Source organism: Bubalus kerabau, chromosome 1 (assembly GCF_029407905.1).
Source record: "Bubalus kerabau isolate K-KA32 ecotype Philippines breed swamp buffalo chromosome 1, PCC_UOA_SB_1v2, whole genome shotgun sequence".
Taxonomy (NCBI): Eukaryota; Metazoa; Chordata; class Mammalia; order Artiodactyla; family Bovidae; genus Bubalus; species Bubalus kerabau.
Window position 1 is genome coordinate 208,686,509 of NC_073624.1, and position 7,590 is coordinate 208,694,098.

The 7,590-nt window shown below is 37.0% G+C and overlaps 1 long non-coding RNA gene across 1 annotated transcript; it reads right to left on the reverse strand.

Moving 5' to 3' along the window:
- Window positions 1-4,900: 4,900 nt before the first annotated feature.
- On the reverse strand, window positions 4,901-6,722 carry LOC129642143 (uncharacterized). Its single transcript, XR_008709556.1, has 3 exons — window positions 6,467-6,722; window positions 6,204-6,379; window positions 4,901-5,030 (listed from the first exon to the last, which is right to left on the reverse strand). It is a non-coding gene; the product is annotated as an uncharacterized LOC129642143 (long non-coding RNA).
- Window positions 6,723-7,590: the final 868 nt, after the last annotated feature.

Below are 7,590 nucleotides of genomic sequence, written 5' to 3' on the forward strand. Positions count from 1 at the left end.
CATTCATCCATCCATAGACACTCTGATTGTTTTCCATGTCTTGGCTATTGTAATAATGGTGCTGTGAACATAAGGGTGTAGATATATTCTAAGAGATTGTTTTTGTTTCCTTAGATATTTCCCCAGAATTAGAGCTGCTGGATCATATATTATTTCTATTTTTAATATTTTGAGGGTCCTCCATACTGTTTCCCACAGTATTGTGCTTGTTAGAATTTACAGTCTCACTAAAGGTGCACAAGTGTTCCCTTTAATCCACGCACAAGCTAACATTTTTAAACTATACTTTCTTGAAGATGACCACTCAAATAAATGTGACGTGCTATCTCTGAGTTTTAATTTCCCTAATGACTAGTGATGTTGAACATTTTTTGTGTACTTGTTAGAGTTTTATATATCTTCCTTGGAAAAATGTCTAATCAAGTCCTTTGCCCATTTTTGTTTTGTTAAAACACAATCTTTTGTTTTTTGACATAATTTAAAAGACAAAAAACAAAGGAAGAGTACTTTTGTTTACAGTTTCTTATTAAGAACAGATTAAAAAATTCAACAAAACTTGCTATTCCAACAGAGAAAACCAAATTCTAATATTGCATCAGTTTACTTTTGATTACATTAAACCTTATGATTATCAACATTCTGGATTCATGTCAATGTATGGCAAAACCAATACAATAGCTTAAAGTAATTAGCCTCCAATTAAAATAAATAAATTTATATTAAAAAATAAAAAAATGTAGGCAGTACATTCTTAAAAAAAAATAAAATAATAAAACTAAGTATACTTTAATCTTAGCCAACTTAAAAAAGCATATGTTCTCCCCCAAGATTTCCTTTCCAAATTCCTCTACAATTTTGTCCTGGTTTTCCTTTTTCCCATTCTCAAATAACCAATTTTAATTCATGACAAAATTTTGTCCTATTTTTCCATCAAAAATATATCTCCATTCCTCATAACTTTTTAAAATTAAATTTATTTATTCATTTTAAAATGAAACAAAGATGAATATTTTTAATGATAAAAGGTACAATTCACAAAGAAGATAGACATCATAAACCATTAGACACCTAACAACAAAGAAAAAAGATGAATAAAGCAAAAATTAGAAGAAATGCAAGGGAAAACAAAAAATATATCATCATAGTGAGACATAATCACATTTCTCTGAGAATATTTTATCAAGTACAGAAAAAATAACAACAGGAGTATCTTGAATGATGTCATTAATAATTTAAATATAATAGATTTCTATTTCTATTTATCTTATATCCTACACAAATATTTTTAAAATTTTGTGTCTCATACATTGGGGCGGCAGCCGGGGGAACCAACCCCACGTCCAAGGAGCTGTGGCTGCGTGGCGCAGGAGGGCCTAGAGGAGCTATCCCACGTTGAAGGTCAGGAAGAGCGGCGGTGAGGAGATACCCCTAGTCCAAGGTAAGGAGCAGCAGCTGTGCTTTGTTGGAGCAGCCGTGAAGAGATACCCCATGCCCAAGGTAAGAGAAACCCAAGTAAGTTGGTAGGTAGGTATTGCAAAAGGGCATCACAGGACAGACACACCGAAACCATACTCACAGAAAACTAGTCAATCTAATCACACTAGGACCACAGCCTTGTCTAACTCAATGAAACTAAGCCATGCCCGTGCGACAACCCAAGATGGGCGGATCATGGTGGAGAGATCTGACAGAATGTGGTCCACTGGACAAGGGAATGGCAAACCACTTCAGTATTCTTGCCTCGAAAACTCCATGAACAGTATGAAAAGGCAAAATGATAGGATACTGAAAGAGGAACTCCCCAGGTCAGTAGGTGCCCAATATGCTACTGGAGATCAGTGGAGAAATAACTCCAGAAAGAATGAAGGGATGGAGCCAAAGCAAAAAGAATACCCAGCTGTGGATGTGACTGGTGATAGAAGCAAGGTCCGATGCTGTAAAGAGCAATATTGCATAGGTACCTGGAATGTCAGGTCCATGAATCAAGGCAAACTGGAAGTGGTCAAACAAGAGATGGCAAGAGTGAACGTTGACATTCTAGGAATCAGCGAACTGAAATGGACTGGAATGGGTGAATTTAACTCAGATGACCATTATATCTACTACTGCGGGCAGGAATCCCTCAGAAGAAATGCAGTGGCCATCATGGTCAACAAAAGAGTCTGAAATGCAGTACTTGGATGCAATCTCAAAAATGACAGAATGATCTCTGTTCGTTTCCAAGACAAACCATTCAATATCACAGTAATCCAAGTCTATGCCCCAACCAGTAATGCTGAAGAAGCTGAACGGTTCTATGAAGACCTACAAGACCTTTTAGAACTAACACCCAAAAAAGATGTCCTTTTCATTATAAAATTCTAGGTGCCACCAAAAACTGTTAAACATAAATGAATTCAACCAAATGCAGAACAGAAAATCAGTTGCAAACCTCCTGCATTTCTATACATTGACCACAAACTATCAAAATAGAAATTAAGAAATAATCCCTTTTACAGTTGCATCAAAAAAATAAAACACCTAAGAATAAATTTAACTGGGGAGCCATAAGACCTGTACTCTGAAAAGTATAAAACATTAATGAAAGAAATTGAAGAAGACACAAATAAATGGAAAGACATACCCTGCTTATAATTGAAATAATGAATATTATTAAACTGTTACCCAAAATAACCTTCTTATTTAATAAATTCTCATCAATGGATGAATGAATAAAGAAGGTATGCCTTTCAAATTTGGCCATAAAAAGTAATGAAATATTGCTTTTTGTGATAGCATGGATGGACCTTGACTGTTCTATGTTAAGTGAAAAGGTCAAACAGAGAAAGACAGACACTGCATAATATCACTTACATGTGGAATCTAAAATAACAAAAAAAAAACCCCAGACCAAACAAACAAACAGAAAACATAATGATAGAAACAGAAAAAATATTGGTGGTCTCCAGAGAAGACTGAGGAGCAAAATGGGTAAGGGAGTTAAAAGGTGCAAACTTTCAACTATGTAAAATAGTTCATTGGGATGTAATGAACAGCAAAGTTTATCATAGTGGTGTATCTCAAATTCATATTTACTTTTTGGAACTCTCTGGATGTTTTTGGGCTATTTCTAATCTGTAGTTGGATGAATCCACAGATGTAGAACCCAAAGATACAGAGAGCCAAATGTACTAACATAGGAGTGCAGAATACGTCAGAGGAATGTTTCCACATTCTAACATTGAGACCCATTAGGTTTCAGACTCTGGTTTCTAAGAATTCAATAGAATGGAGTAAAAAACTCAGTGAACATGATACATAGTAAGTGAAAGTAATAGTTACTCAGTTGTGTCCGACTTTTTGTGACCCCATGAACTGCAGCCCACTAGGCTCCTCTGTTCGTGGAATTCTCCAGGCAAGAATACTGGAGTGGGTTGCCATTTCCTTTTGCGGAGGATCTTCCCTTCCCCGGGATTCAACCTGTTTTCCTGCATTGCAGGCAGACTCTTTACCAACTGAGCTATCAGGGAAGACATAGTAAAGCTCCAGGCAAAATTGTTTCATGGTGCTTTGTTCAGTTGTGTGTGAGTGTACATGTATATGCTTGTGTTTTATTCTTCAATGTTTTTGTGAATGTGCATCCAGGATCATGGGCTTTCCAGGTAGTGCTCACTTGGGAATCCCAGTGGTAAAGAACCTGCCTTCCAACACAGGAGATGTAAGAGACACTGGTTTGATCCCTGGGTTGGGAAGATTTCCTGGAGAAGGGCATGGCAACCCACCCCAGTATTCTTGCCTGGAGAATCCCATGGATAGAGGAGCCTGGCGGGCTATGGTCCATAGGTCGCAAAGAGTCGGACACGACTGAAGTGACTTAGCACACATGCATTCTGGATCACAAAATTAAGGCATGGATTTGATACATAGTTGAAAACATCTAGAACCCACTGCAGTAAAGGCAAGAAGAGCTTAAAAGGGAAGTCCTGCTAATGAGGAGGAAGCAGCATGAATGAAAAGCCCGACAGAGGAGCCTGGTTGCAGAGAGAACAGGTAGCAGTGTGGGTGCTGAAATCACCTCACTCTCAAGAAACAACAGTCTGAACTTTTATAATGCTTCAGTTGCCTCACCGTGGGATCTGCCTCATTCTCCTGATCTAACTGTGATTCCTATATCTATCCATGCTTGCTGCTGCTGCTGCTGCTAAGTCACTTCAGTTGTGTCCGACTCTGTGCGACCGCATAGACGGCAGCCCACCAGGCTCCCCCGTCCCTGGGATTCTCCAGGCAAGAACACTGGAGTGGGTTGCCATTTCCTTCTCCAATGCATGAAAGTGAAAAGTGGAAGTGAAGTTGCTCAGCCATGTCCGACCCTCAGTGACCCCATGGACTGCAGCCTACCAGGCTCCTCCGTCCATGGGATTTTCCAAGCAAGAGTACTGGAGTGGGGTGCCATTGCCTTCTCCGCCAATGCATGCTTATTTGACCACAAATTTTTAAAAGTATTGTGCAATAGCAGATGTGCTGGCCCTTCTTTCATTTTTCCTTGTGACATTATTTTCTGTGTTATTACTGAACTTTGGCTTTGATCTCTTATTATTTCTGATGGGTAAACTCTAGATCTGGTTCTGTTCCTTGTCCAACATGCAGAGGCTTCTCTACATCATGCACCTCCTACACAGACCATGAAAATTTATCTTTTTAAACATGATTTATCTCTGAGGAAAGTATATCACATTCATTCATTTAGATTATTGTAATAGGCCTTTTCCATTATGATTTAAGATCCAAAAGAACAGGGACTTCATATTTTGTTCCATTTTGTGTTTTCAAAGTATGTGCATTTATACAGAAAAAATATTAAAGAAATAAAAATCCATAAAATAAAAACAATTGCAAGGAAAATACAACCAGGAAAAGACTAGCGGTTTAACACAATTTTATTAAATGATATTTAATAAAAATCTTAAGACTGACTTATGGAATAAGATATGTAAAATAAAATTTTAATCACATCACATGGGTCTCTAATTAAAGATTATGATGGCAAAGACCTGTAAATAAGAAAAATATATATAAAGGTACAATTTTTGCAAAGCAGAAGAAACAGTATATAAAGTTATACTTCCTATTAGTAAAAAGATAAGCAATTCCAATATGCTTATAAAAAAAAAAGCAGTAGTTATCTGAATGCAAAAGAATGTCTTCCATAAGAGGGGAGAAGATGATTGCTATTGTGAAAACATCTAATCACAAAAGTCAAAAAGCTACTAATATGGAAAAACCGATGTGAAATAAGAATATAACATGTATAGAGGTTGTTATTACAACAGAGGATATAGAAAAAGCTTCCCTGTATGAAATGTAATATGGGAGAATATGACATGATTGACTAATAGAACTGATTAAACAAAACATATATATTTTTACACATTACCCCCAATACATAATGTGTGTATGTGTGTGTGTATAAGAATTGATGCCAAACAGCAAAGTTAGTGGAAAATATTTTTTTTTCTTTGGATGTGGAATAAAAAACAGTATTTAAAAACTCAGACTGTTGTATATAAACTGGGCAAATGACTTTCACATTCCATTTGCAATAGACAATGTAATTGTGTAGTAACAACCCCTGCTCCAAAATGCAGACTTGCTAGTAATGAAATTACTGCAAAGGAAAAGTATTTAATATTCCTCTTCAGACTTATTAAATATGTCTTTTCATATGAATACACAGCGTGAGAGAAGATACTCTGAAATAGATTCTCATAAACTGCTGTTGCAGTAATATCTACCTCTTTTGGTCTGGATCTTTTAAGTGAATACAGAACATGCTTAAATACACCCCAACTTAGAAACTAAAAAATAATAGTCATAATTTGCTACATAGTCTTCTACACATGTTATACTTTCCTCCTTCTCTCAACAGTACAACTCATATATGTTTTACTTTTACTGGAACTATTTTATCTCACTTATTTACCAGGTCATTAAATTGGACCTCCATTCCCATCACTTGTCAGCTTGCATTGTAGAGTCAAACAGACACATCCTTATTAACATATTGAATAAATCAATTACATATGATTAGTTAATCATGAATACAAAAACAGTAATTGCTCATCTCTGGGCTAGGCTGATTAGGCTCTCATTTGACTTTAGATAAATGTTCTCAAGTTTCCTTTTCTCTGAATCTTATGGAGCACTTCCTGTGTTCTCAGACTTACCTAGATGGGGTTTCTGAGAGGCAGGTTGCTTGTGAAAGTTGAACTAATTCTTGGATTGTTGATGATGAAGACTGAAGCTCTGCCACCAGACAAGACCGCAGAGTATTAAAGCACCGAATCCTGATTCAGACTTAGGAAACAAATATCATGTCTTCTCCAGCTTAGGGATGCAAACACTAAGAGAATGCAACAAAGGAGACATTAATAACTCTATGCCTGCTCATTAAGCACATTTTCTTCCAGTTACTACAACTTCTAAGTACCTATTTTCCCTCTGGGCCTCTGGAAAAGACCAAAGGGCGACTTTTTCCAAATGATTCTCTGATCTCAAGAGGTCAGATTAGAGGTCAAATGAACCCAGTTTTTATTACTGCTTGTCTTTGTTTTTCAGATCTAACCATGAATACCTTATCTCAACCCTTAAAGTGATGTTTTCTCCAAAGAATGAGACTAAGGAACCTATCAGGACTAAGTCTCTTAGATCCTTAAAAGACTAATTTGTGGTTGGTACACAGCCTTTTTAGCTTCAGAAAATTATTCTTCCCTTTTCAACAAGAGGGAGAATTGTGTTCACCTGATATTTAATCTTGGCATCACATTCAATGGCTTCCTAACACATTTGTTCAAAAAACTAGGGATTTCATGCCAAATCAGAAGTTAAGAGCCATCATTTAGTCGCTCACTATAAGATATTTCTTAATTATAAAAATATATGCAGACCTTTTAATGCTATTTAACCTGAGCTTTGTGTCTTACAGGCATTGCCTGACGTAACTTTTAGAAAAGTTTATGCTATGAAGTAGTATTATAACATTATGAACACTGTCCCACATTGCAATAATGTGTTTAAGGGAATTTAATGATCCACCTAAAGGTTCAAACTGAGTAAGGAAAGGGCCTTAATTGGAATTCTGTCTGGATACTTCCATTTTTCAAGCTGTAGGCCGTGTGTGTGTATGCTAAGTTGCATCAGTTATGTCAAACTCTTTGCGACCCTATGGATTTTAGCCCCCAGGCTCCTCTATCCCTGGGATTCTCCAAGCAAGAATATTGGAGTGAGTTTCCATGCCCTCCTCCAGGGGATCTTCCTGATCCAGGGACTGAATCCACGTCTCTTTTGTCTCCTGCATTGGCAGGCGGGTTCTTTACCACTAGCACCACCTGGGAAGCCCAAGCTGCAGGCCAGTGTTCTCAATCAGAGATTATATTGCCACTGGGGATATGCATCAGTGTTTGAAGGAATGCTGCTGAACACCAACAATACCTAATACAAATAACTATCTAGCCCCAACTGTCCACATGAGAAGGTGAGAAAACCAGAATTTGTTCAATTTCAACATGCACAGGTAACACCCATGGTTGTAGTTGTAATGCGGGTTCTGAATCA